General features: G+C 35.5%; 1 non-coding gene across 1 annotated transcript; it reads left to right on the top strand.

The window, feature by feature from the left end:
- The first annotated feature begins 4,611 nt into the window (after positions 1–4,611).
- Positions 4,612–4,718, top strand: LOC128291926 (small nucleolar RNA R71). Its single transcript, XR_008281910.1, has one exon. It is a non-coding gene; the product is annotated as a small nucleolar RNA R71 (small nucleolar RNA).
- The last annotated feature ends 20,678 nt before the right edge of the window (positions 4,719–25,396 follow it).

Genomic DNA, 25,396 nt, shown 5'->3' with positions numbered 1-25,396 from the left:
GTGGTGATAGCTATGGTCGTGGTCGAGCAGGACATGGCAGTCGTGGAAAATCTTTGCCAGTGGAGTTTTTAGCTCCTATGCGATGATGAGCTTTGGATCTCTTTATAACTGTGATAGAATTAGGAACTTTTTGGAAGCATAATTACTCGTAATGAAATAGCCGAAACTATAAATTATTCAATTAAAATTATAAAACTAAAATTAAAATAATAAAAGAAAATGAAATAAAAAGTACTTAAATAAGATAAATAAAGAAAAAAGTGAAAATAAAATAATAAATAAAAAGTTTTTAAACATTGTCATTGCCGGATGGTTCGCGAGGTGGTGGTGGCGATGAGATGTGGAAGTGCTGACAAATCTGATGTAGAGTCGCATCATGTGATCAAAGCGCTGAAAACATTACTACTCAAATCATGTAAGGTGATCAGAGATGTCAAAGTTTGAAGCCGCCGTTTGAACTGGACGATGGATGGGTGATGGCTGAGACGGCGAGTCCTCATGACGTGGAGGAGCATCATCTGTAATGTCCTCTGGGTCTTCCACCTCGGTGGACTGAACGAGGTGGTACTGAGGAGGGTAGGTTCCACGTCATTTCTTGATTATCCTCATGTTTAGCATGCTCAAGATGCCCTGTGGGGACAACTGACTGATGAGAGTGAGGGAGGATGATTGTGCTGCTGTGTTGAGGAGCCCAAAGTACCGAGCCAATCGAGTCACATAGGGCCCAATAAAGATGACCCCTCTCTTATGTCACTCCGTCTGATGGCGGACGGTATGGGCAATGAAGTAGGCAAGGTGGAAGACGTGCCCGCTTGCCATGCTCTATAGGAAATAGGCATCGTGAGTGTTGATGACACCGGTGCTTTCTCGTCGTCCCGTCAGAGTGTGGGCCAAGATGGAGTGTAGGTAACGCAGGGATGGGGCGAGGGCCGATGTCTTAGAGCGGCTAGGATCATAAGAGGCCGAGGCAGGGATGAGATCCCTCCAACACTTTGAGGGAGAGTAGTGGATGTGGCGGTGGAGGGTGTCGAGTTCATTATCATCCATGAACTCTTCCGTGTACAGCCCTAGTGCAATCCCGAACTTGAATATACTCAACAGGCACACTAGACCACCATGGCTGAACTGGACCGTTCCAGGATCGTCAAAGTTTGTCATGATGACTTGGAGATGGAAGGTCGAGCATAGTTCCATCGTGAGCTCGAGGTATGTCAGCTCGATGATCTCAAAGAAAAGTCCCCACGGTTCAGTCGACAGGAGGGCTTGGATAGCGTCAGCCATCTGAATTTGTTCAAGTGCGGCCTAGTCAATGCAGTGGCCCACACCTAGGGGTCGGGCCCGTAATATCTAAAATAGCTCCTTCTGGGGTCCCAAGGGGAACTCGAGGAAAGGGTGCCTAATCTCTGCAGTAGGACTCGAGGATGTCACTACTCCTTTCCTTTTCTTCAAGGCGAGGACAACAGTTTTCTTACCACGAAAGGATGACATTGTATACTTGTATTGAAAAGTCAAAGTTCAACCAATATGCCCCAAAAATAGCATGGAAACACATAACTAAATAGAAATATTTCATGAGACTCGTGTATAAGATGAAAAGAACAAAACTAAAACAACTAAAGCAAATATATCAAGTTATTAAAATAGGACTATGAGAATAATACGATGGGAATATCTAATGTATGAATGCATGTGGGTAAGCATAAATTCCATGGAAACAAGAAAGATGGATGAATGTAATATGAAAAATGGAAAAATTATTTAATAATAAGCATGAGTATTTCTATTATTCTACTATGAATGTTCACTTAAAATAGTCAAATGGATCAGAGAAAACATGAAATAGGAAAAATATTTAAAGAAAATAGAGATAAAAGAGTAAACAAACGCAAAAGAGAGAAGCTTGGGTCGTCGAAAATAGTGTAATAGGCGACGCACGGGCATGGCAGGTAGGGCGTGTGGAGTTGCAGTGGTTAGGGTTAGGGATTTTTGGGGAGGGAAATGATGAATAGTGAGGGGTTTATATAGATTTTAGGGCACACGAGCGTGCCCAATTTTTGCCCATGTGTTTCGTAATTTTTAAATTTAGGCACGTCTGACATTCGCCCTACGCCCGTGTTCCTTAGGCGTATGGGTGCACACGGCCGTGTCGCACGGCAGTGCCTTGCTTCATTCGCTTCTCACATGCCCATGTATGATAGTCCACGCCCGTGTTAGTTTGACAGTGTCGACCACGGGGGCTGGGCATGTGGGTGTCGAACGCCCGTGCTAAATTGACAGGTTCGCCCATGGTTTCAAAACACGGGCGTGTCGCAAGCCCATGTTGGTTTGGTAATTTCGCCCATGGCCTTATCACATGGCCATGGCGACTTATCATATCCCGTGTTGGGAAAAAAATTTTGCCCTATTTTCCTACGGCCGTATCGCATGGCCATGTTGCCTCCTGTGGTGTGAGCACGGCCTAAGGCACTCCCGTATGCCTAGCCGTGTGGATGGGAAAACCCTGTGTTCCAAGACTCAGTTAGTAGGTTAGATGTGAAAAACTAGAAATTAACGAAATCAATACTGTTAGTGCTTGGGTTGCCTCCCGAGAAGCGTTTATTTATAGTCTAAGCTTGCCTTACCTCTCTGGTGTGTGATCATGATGGCTCAAGGAGTTTACACTCCTCATCCCTGCTATCAACTTTATCAATATAAGGTTTAAGACGAGTATGTTCACCTTAAAATTTCTGAATTTGAGGTGAATTACCTCGACTGTACCATATGGAAAAATACTGAGTACCGTGAGAGGAATTTCTTCATTAGGTTCAAAAGTGGTAATGCAAGGATCTACTGCATGTAGTAGTACTTTGTCTGCAACCTTAAGTTGATTTGGTGATGTATTGAGCTCGTCCTGGCTCTGTCTTGGTTTATCGGGTGTTTCAATTTCTGTATCTGCCATTCATCTAGTTCCTCGATTTGTAGCCTTCGTTCTTCATAGATAGGTCCTTTGTTGTTTCTTGAACATGGCTCGTGTAGGTTCTTCGAACTTAATTTTTTGTAAAGTAGATTACACCACATGGTCAGTTTTAGTAGAATGATTTATACAACCACCTTCAATTTTTGATGTGTTACTCGAATTACGAGCTTAAAGGGTGATTGTTTCATCTCCCACACGAAGTGTGAGTTCACCTGTGCCAACATCAATTATTGTTCTAGTGGTTGCTAAAAGGGGCCTCCATAAAATTAAAGGAACGCTACTATCCTCTTCTATGTCTAGAAGAATGAAATCAACTGGGAATATAAATTTGTCAATTTTAACGAGTACATCTTCAATAATTCCCCTACGAAATCTAATTGTTTTATCAGCTAATTGAATACTCATCCTAGTTTGTTTGGGTTTCCCAAGACCTAATTGCTTAAACATTTTGTAAGGTATGACATTGATACTAGCCCCTAAATCAGCCAAAGGATTATTAACATCTAGGCTACCAATTAAACAGGGAATTGTAAAACTCCCTGGATCTTTTAATTTGTTGGCCAGCTTATTCTGTAGTATGGCTGAGCAAACCGTATTTAGTTCCACATGCGACGCCTCATCCAACTTCCGCTTATTTGTTAAAAGCACCTTTAACAATTTGACTGTGTTTGGCATCTGCGAAAGAGCTTCAATAAACGGTAAGTTAATATGTAACTTCTTTTATAATTTAAGGAATTTACCGAATTTTTCTTCTGTGCGGTCTTTCCTTGTGGCATTTGGGTATGGCATACGAGGTTTGTATCTTTACTTACTAGTTTCTGGTCATTGTGGTCCACCTCACCCTTACCAGTACTTACCACTATTTCTTGCCTCTGTTTTGGTTCAGGTGCAACTAACCCTTCCTTATCTTGAATGGTAATTGCATTGATTTGCTCCCTTGGGTTAGATTCATTGTTACTCGGTAGGCATCCTTGTGGTCAATCAGATATCAATTTAGCGAGCTGACCTATCTAAGTTTCGAGCCATTGGATTGATGCTTGTTGATTTTTAAGTGTTGTCTCGGTATTCTGAAAACGAGTTTCTAACAATGAGATGAATTTTGTTAGCATCTCTTCAAGGTTTGAATTTTTCTCTTGTTGGTGGGTGGTTGTTGGTAGCCTGGAGGGGGTGGTGGTCGCTGATTCCCTTGGCCTCCCCATGAGAAATTTGTATGGTTCCTCCAACCTGCATTGTAAGTATTACTATAAGGATTATTTTGAGATCGAGGATTATTAGCCATGTAATTTAACTGCTCGTTCTCCATGTTGTAGCCACAGGGTGGGTAATCTGAATTGCTTGATCCACCTCCACTTGCTTTGCAGTGCATTACTGGGTGAACCTATGAAGAACCAAGAAAACTGTCAATTTTTCTGTTCAAAAGTTCTACCTGATTAGAGAGCATGGTGACCGAATAGAAGTTAAAAAAGCCAGCTGCTTTCGTTAGCTTTGTCCTCAGAACTTGCCACTGATAATTTTTCAGTGACATCACTTCTATAAATTCATAAGCATCTTCAGGTGTCTTATTATTGATGGTTCCGCCAGTGGCTGCATTGATCATCTATCGAGTCAAAGGATCCAGGCCATTGTGGAATGTTTGAACCTATAGCCAAAGTGGTAACCCATGGTGAGGGCACCTTCTCAACAGATCCTTGTATCTCTCCCATGCATCATAGAGTGTTTCGAAATCCATCTTGACAAAAGAGGTGATATCATTACGTAATTTGGCTGTTTTAGCCGGCAGAAAATATTTTAATAAAAACTTTTCGGTTATTTATTCCCAAGTAGTGATTGACCCTTCTGGTAACGAGTTCAACCACTGTTTAGCCTTATTTCTCAATGAAAAAGGGAATAACCGAAGGCGAATGGCATCATCAGAAGCGCCATTAATTTTAAATGTATCACATAGTTCAAAAAAGTTTGCCAAGTGAGCGTTGGGACCTTCGTCCTGCAAACCATCAAAATGAACAAATTGTTGTATCATTTGAATTGTGTTAGGTTTCAGTTCAAAAGTATTTGCAGCTACAACAGGTCTAACTATGCTCGATTCAGTTCCTGTTAAAGAAGGTTTAGCATAATTATACATAGTGCGCGGAGCAGGATTCTGATTAGCAGCAATCGCAGGAGGTAGCGGACTTTCCTGGTTTTCAGCCATCTCCTCGGTTGTTGTTGAAATATCGTCCTCTTGCTCTTCCTCTGTGTACCTTAGGCTTCGCCTTATTTTTCTTCGATTTCTGTGAACTGTGCGATCGATCTCACCGTAAAAAAGTAGTGATCCTGACGGGTTTCTTCTGGTCATAAACTAGAAAAACCTGTCAGAAGATAATAAATGAAGAATTAGAAAAGAAAATAAAAGTTTAAATTACTATAAAAGTAAAATGGCTAAAGTAATAAAAATTGAGTGTTCCTAATATCCTAGTTCCTCGATAACGGCACCAAAAACTTGATCCGTGATATTTGTGACAGGTTTTAAAAATTTATAATTAAGCGTTCTTTAAACTAACTATTATCACGATGAAGGCAAGAATACCTATCGAACAGTAGTATAGCTTTAGCAAGACCGGATTGCCGAACCCAAAGGAACCAAGAGTACTAGTAATTACTTTCTTTTTATTATCTAGCCTAAAAATTAAGGGATTTGTTTATCTAAATTAACTAAACTAAGAGTGCATAGAGGGAAATTGGGGAAAAGCTTTTGGGAAAATTCGATTGATTAAGACAATACCCAAGGAAAAATCCACCTAGACTTCACTTGTTATTTGACTCTGAATCAGACGGTTTATTCATTTGACTTGATCCGTAGAAATCCCTAAGTTATATTATTACCTCTCTCGAGACTAATAACATCTAACCCTAGGTTGATTAATTGAAATCTCTTTCTAATTAACACCTAGTGTTGCATTAACTCGATCTATGGATCCCCTTATTAGGTTTCACCCTAATTTGGCAAAATCTTATCACCCTATCGCTAGGGGTGCAATCAACTCGCTTAATTATGACAAATTTACTCTTAGACAAGGTCTAGTCCTCCTCTGAATAAGAGCATTAACTCAAATAATATCCTGGAATATTAAAACAAGAATTAAGAACACATAATTAAGAACAAGTCAAATATTTATCATACAATTCAGATAATAATAACAAGATCCATCTTAGGTTTCATTCCCCTTAGGTATTTAGGGGGTTTAGTTCATAATTATAGAAGAAAACATCTCAGAAGGATAGTGAATACAAAACAAAAAGAAAACCCAAAACCCCTGAATGTAAATTGAAGGGAGATCTTCAGTCTTGATGATGAATCCGACTTCTGAGATGAACCAATCGGCTTCTCTTGAGTAATTACTTGCCTCCTACACTATGTCCCTCTTTTTAAGTGCCTCCTTAGGTGTTTAAATAGGCTTTAGATTGCCTACGAGCCCTCAAAATTGGCCTTTTCCGAATAGGGTTATACTTGGGCTCGACAGGGACACGCTCGTGTGACACGTCCGCGTATGATTACTCTAGCCCGTTTTCAAGGTTGTTGAATAGGCACGAGCATGTAGTCTACCTATGTAAGTCATGCTTCGATCCTTCCAAATAGACACGGCTGTGTGACACGCCCGTGTGAGGAAGTCCAGGTCGTGTTGATTTCCCATGTGGGTCCATTCTCTCCGTTTTCGGCCTGTTTCTCGCTCTTTTTACTCTCTTATGCTCTCCTAAGTATAAAACATGAAATTAAAGAATTAGGAGCATCGAATTCACCAAATCTAAGGAGAAATCATCGATAAATGTGTTAAGCATGGGATAAAAATATGCATAAATTACGGTTTATCAGTATCCTAACTATTCCTAAGGCTCATATGGGGTTTCGAACGTTGTAACTCAGTCGAAACGAATTTGGAAATGTAATGGCCAAGCTTACTCATATTCATCCATAGCATGTATAAATTCATACATTTCATACCAGCATATACATTTAACATTTAACATTTAACTACAATTTAGCACGTCTATTTGCTTATAAACTTACCTCGAATGATACGGAACGGAATAGGGTAACTAGTCGACAACTTTCGTTTTCCCCCGATCCAAATCCGATTTCTTTGGTTCTTGGTCTTGATTGAGCTTGAGTAAGTGTCAAACCTAGCTTTCTCTTATTTCTTTCCTTTATTTATGTTTTCGGTGGATGATAATATAAAAACATGGCTTTATTTATTTTTATATTATAAGATATATAATAACTTATACCTTTTTAACCTTAGTTAAAAACATTATACAAATGTCCATTGCCATCCACCCATTTTAATAATGGCCTAATTACCTCATAAAGGCTTCCATTTAAAAAGAAAATAGTATTTTGGCCCTTTATACATTAAACTACCAAAATTTTAATTTATGCGATTAAGTCCTTTTATTTAATTGGATGCCTAAACGACAAAATCAAGTCACGAAAATTTCACAGCTATAAATTCACACAAAATAAACACAGAAAATAAATTTAAATTATTTTTTTTACTCGGATTCATGGTACCAAAACCACCATTTTGATTAGGGTCTAAATCGGGCTGTTACATTTACAAGCCAAAACAAATGGCTAGATATCCATATCACAAAACCTATCAAAATAACTCTAGCCTATACATGCCATATACCAAATGTAAAACTCTCAAAATGGTACAAAAATAGATGTTCGATAGTATGATTGAGTCACTGATGATTCTCGAATTCGAGCTAGCTTTACAACACTGTAAAACATAGAACATTTCACACAGTAAGCTTTAAAGCTTAGTAGTTCATGATATAACACATTTAACTCATCAATTAAAATATAATTCAATAAATTAACTAACACTTAATACAACTCATCACATTATTCATTTCATCATTCATTTGCAAAATCTTTCATCTATTTCATACTCTATATCATCAACCACGTAGGTTTCGTACATACCTGTACCATTACATTCATATCTATCACATTTATCACTTCAATAATCGTTGCACTAATTCCTTTGATCATCTTTAAATGTTCAATGAAATCACACACTTAGTGCCAATTAAGTAGCCAAAGCTATAATAGTATCGCACACTTAGTGCCATTACAATACACCAAATTAATATTGGTATCGCACATATAGTGTCATTTATTCAACCAACGCTGTTTTAATCTCGCACACTTAGTGCCTCATATATTCAATCCTCAATTCAGATACTCAAACTTCACAATCACATTTCTATTCATTTCAACTCATATCAACATTGTTTAAACAATATGTATTATACACGAAGTTACCTCGGACGTAAAAATGACGGTATTAGTCGATCAATTGAGCACTTTGTTTTTGCCTCGATCTAGGTCCGAATTTCTCCTTTCTTGATCTATATAAATTCAAATTCACTTATTCAATCTCACATTAATTCAATTAAATTCATAATCACATAATGTGGCCTTTTTGCACATTAGCCCCTAATTTCCACATTTTGACATTTAAGTCCTTATTACACAAAACACCAAAATATACAAAATTCATCACAATCATGCCTTAGCCAAATCTTGCTATGGTCCAGCCCACATATTTCATTTATTTCACATTTTAGTCTCCCAAAATCTCATTTTTACAATGTAGCCTAAATTACTCAAATTCATCAAAAATTCAAAGATAAAACATATTAACCCAACATCAAGTTTCCATATACTATCATTAAACTTCATAAAACTCATAATTTTATCAATTGCATAACTCAAAATCATCAACAAAATCAGAAATTGATACATAGGCTTAATAGTTACTAATCAACGATCACAAAAACGTAAAAATTTTAAAAAAACGATCAAAAACACATACCTTAATTAAATCTCAAAGTGCCGAAACCCTAGAACTCTTTTTATTTCTCTTTTCTTTGTATTTTCAGCAATAAAGGATGATAATGAACCAAATTTTATGTTTTGTTTTATTTTTATTAACTTAAATACTAAATTACTTATATAACCTCAATTATAAAATATGAAATCCATTTAATTGATGTCCATAATAGTCCACTCATAAGTTTAATGGCCTATTAATCACATAAGGACCTCTCAATTAAAGAGACAGCAATTAGGCACACTTAACATATAGTAAGTAACTTTTACATTTTATGCGATTCAGTCTTTTTTATCAAATTGAGCACACAAATGATTAAATTTTCTACGAAACTTTCACACATGCTTTATCACATACTGTAAACACAAAAAATAATATTTAAATATTTTTTGACTCCGATTTGTGGTCCTAAAACTACTATTCTAACTAAGGTTTAAACCTGGCCATTACAACTCTCCCCCCTTAGGGATTTTCATCCCTAAAAATCTTACCGGTGAATAGATTTGGATATTGCTATCTCATAGCATCTTCTGGCTCCCACGTAGCCTCTTCAACACCGTGTCGATACCACAATACTTTTACTAACGGAATTTTATTATTTCTCAATTCTTTAACTTCTCATGCCAAGATACGAATCAATTTTCTTAATAAGTCATATCAGACTGAATCTCGATCTCAGACAGAGAAATCACATGTGAAAGATCAGATATGTATCGTTGAAGCATTGATACATGGAACTATCTTTTCCAATTCTGATGGCAACAACAATCTATAAGCAACCGGCCCAATATGCTCGATAATCTCATACGACCCGATGAACCTCAGACTCAATTTGCCTTTTCTACCAAATTGGAGTGCTTTCTTCCATGGAGACACTTTTAAAAATACTTTGTCACCATTCTCAAATTCAATATCTTTTCGTTTTAAGTTGGCATATGATTTCTGACGATCAGAAGCTGCTTTCAGAATTTCTTGGATTGTTTTCACTTTTTGTTCGGTCTCTTTTATCAAATCGACCCCGTGTATCTTATTTTTACTGAGCTTTGACCAATACAAAGGTGTACGGCATTTTCTACCATATAAGGCTTCGTACAGTGCCGTTTTAATGCTCGATTGAAAACTGTTATTATAGGTGAATTCAATCAATGGTAAATACTGTCCCACATACCTTCTGTAGCACCCCGTACCCGGAACCGCTGCCGGGGTCGGACACGAGGGGTTAACGGCTTAGACCATTCATTTTCACATTCCATTTTAAAAATTTTCCAGGCAGTTGGCTAACTGCGTCACTGTCACTTTAAAAATCATATCTTGAGTTCCAAAACTCAAAAATCAGTTTCGTAATTTTTTCCTGAAACTAGACTCATATTTCCATCTACATATTTTTTTCTAGAATTTTTGGTTGGTCCAATTAGTACATTTTATTAGTTAAAGTCTCCCCTGTTACAGGGTGTGACTACACTGACCTTCATGCATTACGACCTGGATATCTCCCTGTACAGGGCTTCAATACTGATTCCGTTTGTTTCTATAGAAACTAGACTCAAAGAGGAATCTATACATATATGGCATAACTCCTAGTTATCACTGGTTAATTTACAATAAATTTCCAAAGTCGGAACAGGGAATCCATAAACTGTTCTGGCCCTGTCTCACGAAAACTTCGATATCTCTTAACATACTGTTCATATGATCGTTTCATTACTTTCCTCTGAAAATAGACTCATCAAGGTTCATTTACATAATTTATTAACTAATTAATTCCATTCCTACTATTTTTAGTGATTTTTCACATCCACATTGCTGCTGCTGTCAGCATCTGCCTTTAAGGTAGACTTTAACTATTTCATAGTTTCCATGATTCAATTAGCCCTTTTTGCATACATAGCACAAAGTATAATCATGATTAACCATTCCAATGGCTAATCGTTTCCAAACATTTCCATACCTCTTAGTGATCAACATACAAAACGATTATAGTACTATGCTAAAACGATATAAGCCATTTTCGCATGGCTATCCAAATTTACACAAAATCCATGGGTACATGACTAACAACAAAAAGGGTAGTCCTATACATGCCATTTCAAAGTTCGACCAAAATTGTACCAAAAGGGGGCTTTGATAGTGTGGGAGACTTCGACTTCCAAAAATCCCGAGTCCGATAGCTAACGAGCCAAAATCTATAAAACAAAAATTCAGAGAAAACGGAGTAAGCACTTAATGCTTAGTAAGTTTCGAGCAAAGAATTTAAGCACATCAGAGGTATAGCATTCATATAACTAAACGGATAATTCCGTATATACATATTCTCAAATCATTCCTACTTCACATTCCAGCCCCTGAATTCATACATGAGGGATCATCTTAGCCAAATACCGGGAGCTCACTACTCGACTGAGCGAATATTATTCGAAGGGAATCAACTATTCCAATGCACATACGAACATACCTCATTGCTGGAATTTTGCAAGCGTATTAACTGAAATTTTTACAGCAAGATTGCTCATTCCCGAATCACGTACCTTCGGAATTTAACCGGATATAGCGACTCGCTCGATTGTCTTCTGGACATAGCCCGGTTATAGTAATTCGCACAAATGCCCTAGGGACTTAACCCGGTTTTGGTAACTCGCACAAATGCCTTCGGGAATTAACCTGGATTTAGTAACTCGCACAAATGCCTTCGGGAATTAACCCAGATTTAGTAACTCGCACAAATGCCTTCGGGAATTGACCCGGATTTAGTCACTTAGCACAAAAGCCTTCAGGACTTAGCCCGGATACCATTCGAATAACCAAGCACATATATCAACAAATCATAACACATCCGTATTACATTCTCATTACCAAAGCTCAAACACAAGACACTTATCAAATTTACAATTTCGGCTCAATAGCCACATACAAGGGCATGATTTTGATTTGTTTATTACATAATCTAATTAGATCATAATCTAAGTTCCATTACTCGAAAACTTACTTCGGATGTGGTCGAGCGATTTTGATGGCTATTCGATCACTTTTTCCTTCCCCTTATCCAACTGTGGTCCTCTAAGCTCTTGAGCTAATTCACACAAATTTAACTTATTAAAGTCTTATTATGCTAGCTTATGGCCGAATATGACAAGGAGTTTAAAAGGTCATATGGCCACCCTTTAGCTCAAATACACAATGGTCATGCACATTTTTAATCACATCAAGCAATTCAATACAATTCATTCAAACATCAAAGAGAAGTTCAAGGTACTTAGCCCATATATACATTAGACATTAGAGTCACATGGGTACGGAATCACGAATCGAATTCAACATACTAGTTAATATTTCCCCTTAGCCGAATTTTCTAAGTCAAGCTAAAGCCATCAATAGGCTACTTATGGCCGAGCATACACATCAACTTACGTACTCATTCATGTGGCCGAACATACATGTCTATGTTGAGGCCGATTGCAACACTTGATACATTCTACAAGTATGGTCACTTGTATCGACTAAACACCATTTTGTTTCAAGTTCAAAACTAGGCTAATACACACATATACACTAGTAAATCAAACATTAACATTTGTACCTCACCTTACTACCATTCCTCATCCAAATAACATGAACAACAACCATAGTTTTCTTTTACTTCCTACCATGGCCGAATGCCTTACAACACCATACCATTTCAATTTTGGTCATGGTTGAACAAGGAGCTTAATGCCTCACTCAAAAATGCTAAAAAAGAAGATTTAAGAGTCATCAATCCACCATCCCATGCATCATTACAAGCTTTACTTTTAGCATGCAAATGACATCCACAAATCTACCTTAGCCGAACATTATCTCCATGACATAGTAAAGATTTGAACCATGGGCTAGTTAGAACTCAAGCTAACTACTAAAACATGCTTGAATCTCATGGCACAACATCAAACTTACCTTAATAGTGACCTAGGATAGCCGAATGCTTCACTCCCTTCTTCCCTTTTTCCTTCAATTTTTCGGCCAAAGATGTTCAAAGATGAACACTTTTTTTTTTGTTTTCTTTTTACCTTCACGGCAATGGGGAGGGGGAGAAGCCATCACACACCTTCTTTCTTCTTCTTTTTTTTCATTTCTTTATTACCCATACTCCTTATTTTATTTATTCCAACATAAACCACTTACACAACATGTTTCATGACATGTTTTGCCCATCCCCCTTTGTCATGGCCGGCCACTAGTTCTTAAATGGGGAAATTGACATGCAAGTCCACCCCTTTGATTACATGCAATAATAGGTCCTTATAGATTAACCTATCACATTTCAAACATGTCATACCTAAGTCCTATTGACTAAATTCACATGCAATCGACTAAATCGAAGCTTGAAATTTTCACACATTCATAATTACATATTCTAGACAATAAATATTACATTCAAACATTTCGGTGACTCGGTTTAGCGGTCCCGAAACCACTTCCCGACTAGGGTCAATTTTGGGCTGTCACACCTTCAAACTCAAGAATACAACATCTCAACATATTCTTGAGTATCTGAATAATCCGCTCAGATTGACCATCCGTATGCAGGTGAAAACCAGTACTAAAATGTAATTTCGTACCTAAAGCCTCTTGTAGTTTCTTCTAAAATCGCGAAGTGAATCTCAGATCTCTGTCTGACACAATAGACAATGGTACCCCATACAATCTCACAATATAGGAAATGTACAACTCAACAAGCTTATCAAATGAATAATCTATACGAACCGGGATGAAATGAGCCAATTTAGTCAATCTATCAACAACAACCTAGATTGCATCTTTCTTACTTGGTGACAAAGGTAAACCCAATACAAAATCCATCGTGATTCTGTCCTATTTCCACTCCGAAATCATAATCGGTTGAAGTAATCTAGATGGAACCTGATGTTCAGCTTTCACTGGTTGACAAATCAAACATTTTGAAACAAAGTCCAAAATATCTTGTTTTATACCATGCCACCAATAAAGCTGTTTCAGATCATTATACATTTTAGTACTACCCAAATGAACAGATAACCGACTACTGTCAGTTTCATTTAAAATCATCTGAGTCAACTCTGAATTTCTCGAAACACATATTCAGCCTCTGAATCTCAAACATCCTTTAGCATCAACTCAGAATTCTGAATCAATATTCAAATCACATTGAGCTCGTTTTTCTAACAATTCATTATCAACCTTCTGAGCTTTCAAAATCTGTTGAATAAATAACGGTATTACTTTCAACTCAGCTAAAACCAAACCATCACCAGAGAAATTTAAACAATTATTCATCGCACACAATGCAAACAATGATTTTTGACTTAGAGCGTTAGCAACTGTAACACCCTTAACCTGTGTCCGTCATCGGAATGGGGTTACGAGGCATTACCAGACCAAACACAACTTCCGAACGATTACATAAAATCTTAGGTCATTATGAATGCATATATATAATAATTAAATCGCAAAGTAAAATTTTACAAAACATTAACATTAACATTAAGCAAACATCTCATTTCATACTCGAACCCTATTATATAAAAAAAATCATTTTCCTTATTTGGCATTTTTTTTTAAAAACCTTAGCTGAATATAAAGTTTAATACAACTTATAGAATGAGTAAAACATACAAACTACAGTACACTTCAAACACATTAAAAATCATACATAAATAGAACTCACAGAACCAAGTACACATAATCTTTTCAATCTGATCTTATCATATTTGGCACATGTACAATACTACATAATCAACCAGTTTATAATCATAATTTAGGGACTGACCTATACAGTACTCAACATTCATTAATTATCAAGTAGGACATTTATACATCACATAAAAACTCATATTATCTTAATGATTTACTAATGCACAAGTCACCTAACATTTGGTCATTTTTTTTTCAATGCATTTAGTCGAATACAAATTTGTTTAACAAATATGCCTTAACAAATTTTCACTTTCAACTTTATTCAATCTATTTACATGTCTATAGATTTCAAAGGTCTAAACTAATATATATAATTATATATATCAAAATAATTTGTATAACATTTTCACATTCCATAACCGAATAAAAAACGTTAATATTACCTATTAGCAATATAACAAAGATCATAATTATAATTGATTTAAAGACCATATATTTGACTAAGTATTTAAGTGTACATTTTACTAAGATTTATGTCATATCAAATTTATTACAACAAATGTTTATATATATATAGGCCAAATCATGTTAAATACATATACTATACATTTACCAAAATACAACTCAAAACCAACTTGCTTTTCATTAATTCGAAATAAATAAACCAATCATAAAAGCAATTCATACCATATAACATATATATCAAAATAAAATCCAGCCATGTTTGGGTATAACTTAATATTCTTTAATACCAAATCACATAATATCGCCTTAACTAAACATATCAACCAAATTCACATTCACTTTTATCCATGCATAAACTAAAGCCGAATCAATCATTTATACGCATCCAAAATCTTCAACCATCTTCAATTCACATAACACATATAAACTTGATTAAGGTTTCATGTACTCACATAACATACTAGCCATAGTTTACATATAAACACATATAATAGCCAAAGCATCATAACCACTACCAAACATATCCATAGCATATTACAACTTAAAACCCAACATCAATTCTATATGTCACAAAGCATACTTAACAAAATGAACATAAACCATGGTCAAATATAACTGAACATAAGCGTAATGATCAAGTTTTGTAACCAAACTTAACAAAATAAACAAGCCAGTTTCGCATGGCTCATTATATATACATACTTCAAACTTGACCAAAAACAACCTAGCTTATACATGCAATAGGTTCACGAGCCATTTCGATTACTAATGTTTCGAATGTCTGGTCGAAATGACCTGAGTACGGACATTGTGGTAAATGACATCCCAGTAGTTGTAGATTACTTAATCGGGCCTGTTTTAAATGTGAATTGATGGATCATTTTATTTGTGAATGCCTTGAGTTAACTAAACAAAACACCATATAGAATGCGAGATCGATAAACATGTCAGCTCGAGGCAGACCATCCAAACATATTGGTAATGTTAGTAATAGTTGGAAAAGGACTAAAAACACAGCAATACGATCTGAGGCTCATGCACCTGCCAGAGCTATTGCTATACGCACACGCGAGGAGGCTTCACCCTCAGATATTATCACTGGTATATTTACTCTCTATGATATTAGTGTTATTACATTGATTGATTTTGATTCAACTCATTTTTATGTATATGAGACTTAAGTATTCAGCAAGACTTTTCCTGTTAAGCCAACTGAGTTTATGAACATAAACCATGGTCAAATATAACCGAACATAAGCATAATGATCAAGTCTTGTAACTGAACTAAACGAAATAAACAAGCCATTTTCGCATGGCTCATTATATATACATACTTCAAACTTGACCAAAAACAACCTAGCTTATATATGCCATAGGTTCGAGTTAAAACTTATAAAATACCAAAAATAATCGTTAGTGTGATGGACTTTGCTGATGATCCCTGAGTTCGTAATTTGACTTCAAAATCTATAAAACAGTGACAAACATAAACACATACAGTAACCTATTGTAGCTTAGTAAGTCATAAGTAAATAAATAACTCAATATCAATATCAACTCTTTTTAATCAAGCTAATTATACTATTATGATCACATTTATTCTCAAACTCAGCATTTCATATATATAACATATACTTTCATATTCAAATTTAACCTTGGCCGAATATTCATGTATATTTTATCTGAGTAACATTCAACTTCAAATCCTTAATACAATCATATAACCGAATATACATAAGTCATATACATATATTTGTTTTTATCATCTTATAACGCATAACAAATAACCAACTTACCTTATTTCAAATAAGAAATAAGCTATTACATACCTGATCACTTTAGCTCGTTTTACACATTCAATCACACTTATCGTTACCCGTTGAACCCTTCAGAATTAAATAGAATACTCGGATAATCACACATATGGTATAATGCCACTTGTAATCACATATCGATGCCACGGTCCTAGACAGGGTCTTACTCGCACACTTATATCGGAGTCACATATCGATGCCAACGTATTAAATGTGGTCTTACTCGCACACATATATTGGAATCACATATCGATGCCAACGTATTAAACGTGGTCTTAGTCGCACACATATATCAGAATCACATATCGATGCCAACGTATTAAACGTGGTCTTACTCACACACATATATCAGAATCACATATCGATGCCAACGTATTAAACATGGTCTTACACATAAACACAAGTCGAAGTCTCATATATACCCATATATAAATTTTAACTTGGCCAAAACACAAATATGTTCAGTAATAAAATTATTATTCACTTTCTAGGTCACAAAATCATCATATAATCGAATGAATATATACTATGAATCATACTTTACTATCATATACATATATCATTTAGCAATTTAAATTTGCAATTAATACACATATAATCAACACTTTAACATATATAGTTCATGTCATTACTTTAAATTCCAAAACCTATTCATTACTTTATCATCAAACATAAATTATGTTTTTCATTACTCAAAGCCGATTTGTAATTTACTACTAATTGCTACAATTATTTATAGATCACCTATACTGAAATTTAACAGCATTATTTTACTTATAAACTTACATCGGATGATGAAAAACAGAATGGGACGACTAGTCGACAACTTTAGTTTTTCCCCGATCCAAATCTGATTTCCTTCGTTATTGATCTAAACATATTCAAATTAAACTCATTCAAACATATTTTCATTCAATTTAGTCCAAAAACACATAAATGGGCAAATTACCATTTTACCCCTGACATTTTACACTTTTTACAATTGAGTCCCTATTGCACAAAACACAAAATATGCAAACTTTCAATACACCCATGTTAGGCCGAATGTTCTTATTGTTCATGTAACGCCCCAAAAATCCTGAAATCCAGAAGTCCCGAAATCTTGAATTTTCTTTTTGTACTTAGCAATTCCAGTTAAGTGTTAATTAGGCAAGGGTAGGTCTTGGTCATGGTTTGAGTTTGGATTAAGGGGTAGAAGAAATTATAATTTAATTATCAAAAGAATCAGTGTTGGCAAGTAGTTTGGGTTTTAAATAAAGATATGGGAAAATAATATCAAAAAGCCTTGGAGGATTGGCTAAGTGACGCCACTTAGAGTGTAAGGAGGTGGCATTAATATCTAGCAACGAGGTCCAAGGTTTGAATCCTAGCTTAGTGTTTTTAAAATTTTAATTTTGACCTTCTAGAAGGTTGGAAGTGGCATGAAAATGGACTCTAAGGGAAGTGTTCAGGAGAGAAATCTGAGGAAAAGATCAAGGGGTTATCAGGGAGAAAAACAATGAGATAAGAAGTGAGGAGCAAGTGGAGCCGAAATGGGAACTTGGGCTTGAGGAGTTCGGCCATAAGGGTTATAAATAGGTGTCAAATGCAAGGGTAGTAGGCTAATGCCGAAATCTTTTTCTCACCTTGTTGCCAGAAACCCTCTTCCTTAAACGTCAAAAACTCTTATGTTTTTTTCTTTTTCTTTCTTTCGATTTCTCCAAAAGCCTAAAACCGTTGTTCTCCTTTTTATTTTCTTTGTGCCGATTTCCTTGTTTCACTTTTAGGTTTAGCCGATTCTTCTTTCTCTCTCACTTGGTGCCGGATAAGCAATTGTTGCCATTCAAATTTTTTAGTTACGGAATCTAGTGTAAGTTTTACTCTTCCAATTGGTTTTCTTTGCTAAATATCGAATATTGTCCCTCACTCTTTCTAATCAACTATGTGAGGGAATTAGTATCGGATCTCGGATCTTAGCTCATTGCCGAATTGCTCCTTAGGTGTCGCGGTATTGGTAAGTATTCCTCTCCCACTGGCTAAGGTGGCCGAATGTTCATAGTTAAGGTAAGGGGACTTCTGTTGGATACGAGTCATCTATTATTCTGGTTTTAATGAGGAAGACTAATACAGATTTAGGGAGTATGTGATCAAGGAAAGTTATTAAGGATTGGCGTTCAAGGTAAGGTTAAGGTGAGGTTTCGGTTTTTGGGTAGAATCTGGGCTAAGCATAAGATTAATGGAAGGGGTGATATCGTTATAGGTTGGTAACTAAGGGAATCGCAGCACGCTCGCTTACCAGGTGTGTACATGCACTACACACACACTATGAATCGACGAAAGCCGAAATGCTAAAATTTCGAAAAGCCAAAAGTTTGGCTACTGTAGTCTTGCGAGTGCACGAACACTCGTAAGGAGGAGACCAATAGGTTGCCTGAGACCCATGGGCGATTCTGTGAACTTGGGTTGTGATTTGGCCATACGGCCCAGAATGGGCTAAATGGGGTCGATGGGCTGTTGGGCCTATAATAGGAAAAAACTGGATCTAGATGCTATGTGATAGGAATTTGTATATGAGCATGAATATGAATGTGACTGGGCCAATGGGCCATATAAATGTGATTTTGGCCTAATGAGCCATATAAAGGTGATTTGGGCCTAATGGGCATGTGAATATTATTGGGCTTAATGGGCCAGATACAGGTATGTGAATTTGTTTGGGTGTTGTAAGGGGTTTTGGGCCTAGTACATGATAACTACATAAGACTTAATTATTATATTGCGACTGTGGACAAGTCAAAGGGTTAAGGTGTGGCAACTGGTATATACATGTCTAGGATTGGATCTAGGGAGAGCTTGGTACTTAAGCGGTCTTAATAACCCACCTCCTCTTCTCTGGAATCCTACCTAGTGAATACTATTTGTTTATCTTAGCTTGCAGGACTTGTTAACGGGTCAAGGTAAGTGAAAACCATAATTTAGGGAGAATTATTGAAACGCCCCTAAGGGCAAAAATGACCAAAATACCCCTAGGTGTTGAATGTAAGTTTTATGGATGTGACATGCATACATACGATGTTCTACTTAGGTTGCATATGGGGTGGGAACTATGGAACGAAGGAAGTAAATGAGGATCGCATGGTTGCTTGACAATCATGGATCCACCGACGGCTTTTAAAGCCCAATATGTAAATAAAGGTAGTTCCGCAACTAGGCTACCATTGGTGTGTGGGCTGGGTGGGTCAATATCTATATCCCCACATGGTGTGACGGGGGACAGAGCTGGTGTGTAGCGGATGGATAATTTGGTTGGGATTGCATCGCATGCTTGATGATTTCTCTTTGAATGCCTATTTTTCATCGAGGGTTGTACACACAGAGTTTGCGAAAACTCACCCCCTATTTTATTTTATTTTCAGGTGATGCTCAGTAGAAGGTTCGATGTTTGGAGGGACTCCGGGTGGCCGGCTAGCAAGATAATTCAGACTTGGTTTTTTTTAAGCATTTAAGTTTTTTTTTCCTTTTTAAGTGTGTTCAGACCAGATTGTAATAAGGTTTTCATTATGTTATTGTTGCTTGAAATGTTATTATTATTATTTTCATTGTAATTACGAGAAGTTGAACATGGATTTCTTAAATTATAGTATGTTTTCTACGTTTCCGCAAGTAAGTTTTTTTTTTTTTAAAAAAATCAAATGTTTCAAACAAGGCTTTCGTAACTAAAAGGTTTTTTTTTTTTAATTAGGGTTTCTTTTATTTTAAGAGGGGCTTTTAATGAAAACACTATTTTCGCTAAAACACTTCAATGTTACACACCGAATTCGGCCATAACATCCAGGCCAGGTTTGGGGTGTTACAGTTCATATAAGTCCATATATTTCATTTATTTCACATTTTTGTCCCTCAATTTATTATTTTTTCCATTTAGTCCTAATTACTCAAAATCATCAAAAACTCCAATACAAAACATGTTAATCTAAAACATATCTTTCATATTTCATCATCAAACAACAAAAATCTCAAGCTTTTAACAATGGCATAACTCAAAATATTCACCAAAATAAAAAATTCAAGCGTGGGTCTTGTAGATAACTTAGCAACAATCTCAAAAACGTAAAAATTATCAAAAACCGAGCTCGTTTCATGCCTTGATTGAGCTCCAACAATGGCCAAACCCTAAGCTTGGTTTCTTCTTTTCTTTTTTTATGATATTCGGTCACTGAGAAAGATAATGAATATGGCTTTTAATTATGATATATTATATCATATATAAGTTATTAATTATCTTACAAATTTAACCTTTTAGAATTAATTAGAAAACAATATTTAACATGTCCAAAACTGTCCTAAAATCAATGGCATAATTGCAACAAAAGCACTTCCTCTTATAAAGACACATTCATTTTGGCCCTTTTATAATTAACCATCAAATTTTCATTTTACGTGATTAAGTCCTTTTATTTAATCGGGCACTCAAACGAAAAAATTAAATCAAGAAAATTTCACACACACAAATTCACACATAATAAACATAGAAAATAATTTTAAAATATTTTTCTGACTCGAATTCGTGGTCTTGAAACCACCGTTTCGATTAGGGTCTAAATTAGGCTGTTACAACTCTCCCCTCTTAGGAATTTTCGTCCCCGAAAATCTTACCGATGAATAGATTCGGATAATTTTCTTTCACTGCATCTTCCTTACTCAATGTCAATGGTAAACTTGATATAAAATCCATCATGACTCTGTCCCATTTCCATTCAAAGATCATGATCGGCCAAAAATAATCTAGAAGGTACTTGATGCTCGGCTCTTACTTACTGGCAGATTAAACATTTCGAAACAAAGTCAGAAATATCTCATTTCATACCATATCACCAGTATAGTTGTTTTTCAGACCATTAAACATTTTCATACTACCCAAATACTTGATATTGATACAACATGGCCTAGAAAACTGACTTCGCGTAACCAAAACTTACATTTACTGAGTTTTACATACAACTATTTATCTCGCAAAGTCTGTAACAGAAGTCTTAAATGTTCGGCATGCTCGGTTTCATCACGGGAGTAGATCAAAATGTTATCTATGAACACAACCAAAAACTGATCTAGATACTATCTGAAGATTTGATTCATCAAATCCATGAAAATAGTAGGTGCATTAGTAAATTCGAAAGGCATAACCAACAACTCATAGTGTCTGTACCTCGTTCAAAAAGCAGTCTTTCGCACATCGGAGTGTTTAACTCTCAACTGATAGTAGCCTAATCTTAAATCTATCTTCAAAAACATTGTAGACCCTCTCAGTTGATTAAACAGATCATCAATCTGTGGCAACGGATACTTATTCTTCATAGTCACGTTATTAAGCTATTTATAATCGATGCACATTCTCATAGTTTCATCTTTCGTTTTCACAAATAAAACTGGTGCACCCCAGGGAGAGAAACTCGATCGCTCGAAACCTCTATCTGTCACTTTTGCAACTAAGCTTTCAATTCTTTTAATTCAATAGGTGCCATTCTATACGAAGCTATCAATATTGGAGTTGCCCCTGGCATTAACTCAATACTGAACTCAAATTCTCAAATAGGTGGTAAAACCGACAATTCTTCAAGTAACACATTGGATACTCGCACACAACAAGTACTGATTCAATCTTTCTTTTGGCCACTTTATTATCAAGCACATAGGAAAAATAAGCTTTGTGACCTTTTCTCACATATTTCTGAGCTAACGTCGAAGATATCACTGCTGGTAAACCATTCAGATCATCAGATTCAATCTGAATGATCTTATCATTCTGGCACCGCAAATCAATAATCTTTCTTTTGAAATTTACGACAACGTCATGCAAAGTTAACCAATCCATAACCAGAATTATGTCGAACTCATCAAATGGCAACAACATTAAATCAGTCGAAAAGCAGGAATCTTGAATCAGCAAGGGATAATTCTTACACACTTTATCAACCATAACACATTGGCCTAAGGGGTTTGATACTCTAATCATAAACTTAGTAGACTTAAAAGGCAAAATCTTACTGAATACTTAAGTCTCACATACATAAAAATGAGTCGAATCAAAATCAATCAATGTAATAACACTAATATCATAGAGAGTAAATATACCAGTGCTAATATCTAAAGGTGAAGCCTCATCGCGTGCGCGTATAGCAATAGCTCTGGCAGGTGCACGAGCCTCAAATTGTATTGTTGCGTTTTTCAAACTGTTACTCACATTACCAATATGCCTGTGTGGTCTGCCTCGAGCTGACATGTTTCTCGATCTCGCATTTTGTATTGTGTTTTATTCCGTTAGCTTAGGACATTCACGAATAAAATAATCCATCAATCCACATTTACTAATCTACAACTACTGGGATGTTGTTTACTACAATGTCCGCACTCAGGTCATTTCGACTGAACATTACCAACCCTAGCAATCAAAATGGCTTGTGATCTCATATGTGGTCTGTCTTGATCACGTCTAGAAAAACCCACAGTATTCTTTGATCGGCTAAAATCATCCCGGGATTTCTTCGATGCTGACTGAAATGTCTTACTCGATGATCTTTTACAGGAATCTCTGGCTTCAAAATTAGCTGTTCTTTTCTTCTCTTTTTGCATAACTTGGGAAGTTACAGGAACTTGAGAGGGTTGAGGTTGTTGAGCAGTCGAATTCGTTCGAATGAATTTCGTGAACCACTCATTCATTAATTGGAAGAAGGCTTGCTTAACCTCTCCATCTATACTATTTTAATTCGGCCTAGAATCAGCCGGCGCTGCCCCCAAAATAGGACGGGCACATTATCTTCCATGTCATTCGTTACGGCTCGATCGGGATCCATTTCTATAAGAAAACACATTTTTTTAATTGTTAGGAATCATCACACTATCGCAGTTTATAATTATGGCATGTATAGCTAGACTCACATGTGCTACGTTAGTCCTAGAACTGACTAAATCGTAACTCTGATACCAATCAAATTTAGCACCCCTAACCCGCATCCATCACCAGAATGAAGTTACGAGGTATTACTAGACCAGACACAACTTCCGAATGATTACATAAACTCTTAGGTCATTATGAATATATATACAAAATAATAATTTAATCACAAAGTAAAATTTTACGAAACATTAATATTAACATTAAACAAACATCTCATTTCATACTCGAACCCTGTTATATAAAACAATAATCATGTTTCCTTATAACTTGAATTACTATCTATTTGGACTTTTTTTTAAACCTTAGTAGAATATAAAGTTTAATGCAACTTATAGAATTAGTAAAACATACAAACTACAGTACACTTCAAACAAATATTAAAAATCATACATAAATAGAACTCACAGAACCAAGTACACATGATCTTATCAATCTGATCTTATCATATTCAGCACATGTACATTACTACATAATCAACTAGTTTATAATCATAATTTAGGGACTGACCTATACACTACTCAACATTCATCAATTATCAAGTAGGACATTTATACATCACATAAAAACTCATATTATCTTAACGATTTACTAATGCCCAAGTCACATAACATTTGGTCCTTTTTTTTCAATGCATTTAGCCAAATACAAATTTGTTTAACAAATATGCCTTAACATATTTTCATTTTCAACTTTATTCAATCAATTTACAGGTCTATACATTTCAAAGGTCTAAACTAGTATATATAATTATATATATATCAACATAATTTGTATAACATTTTCACATCCCATAACTGAATAAAAACATGATAATATTACCTATTAGCAATATAACAAAGATCATAATTATAATTGATTTAAAAACCATATATTTCACTAAGTATTTAAGTATACATTTTACTAAGATTTATGTCATATCAAATTTATTACAACATATGTTTATATATTTATAGGCCAAACCATGTTAAATACATATACTATACATTTACCAAAATACAACTCAAAACCAACTTGCTTTTCATTAATTCTAAATAAATAAACCATTCATAAAAAGCAATTCATACCATATAACATATATATCAAAATAAAATCCAACCATGTTTGGGTATAACCTAATATTCTTTAATACCAAATCACCTAATATCACCTTAACTAAACATATCAACCAAATTCACATTTACTTTTATCCATGTATAAACTAAAGCCGAATCAATCATTTATACACATCCAAAATCTTCAACCATCTTCAATGCACATAACACATATAAACTTGATTAAGGTTTCAGGTACTCACATAACATACTAGCCATAGTTTAATATAAACACATATAATAGCCAAAACATCATAACCACAACCAAACATATCCATTGTAATAGCCCAAAATTTGGTCTAGTTGGAACAGAGGTTTTGGGACCACAAAATCTGAGATAGAAATAATTATTTTATGATTATTGATGTCTATTATATGATTTCATGATTGTGTAAAAATTTCGTGAAGAAATTCCATGCATAAAGTGCTCAATTTGAAGTTAGGGACTAAATTGAATAAGTTGCAAAACTTGCATTCTAGAAGTTTCTAGTCTGAAATTGCTTTGAAATATTAATTAGAAGGTCTTAAATAGAAATTTTACCAATTTCTAAGTGATGAACAAAAATTGGACATGGATGGAATTTTTGAAAGTTTAGTAATAAAGGGCATTT

Source organism: Gossypium arboreum, chromosome 4 (assembly GCF_025698485.1).
Source record: "Gossypium arboreum isolate Shixiya-1 chromosome 4, ASM2569848v2, whole genome shotgun sequence".
In the NCBI taxonomy this organism is placed as follows: domain Eukaryota; kingdom Viridiplantae; phylum Streptophyta; class Magnoliopsida; order Malvales; family Malvaceae; genus Gossypium; species Gossypium arboreum.
The sequence above is the reverse complement of the archived record's forward strand: the minus strand, read 5'-3'. Positions and strand labels throughout refer to the sequence as shown.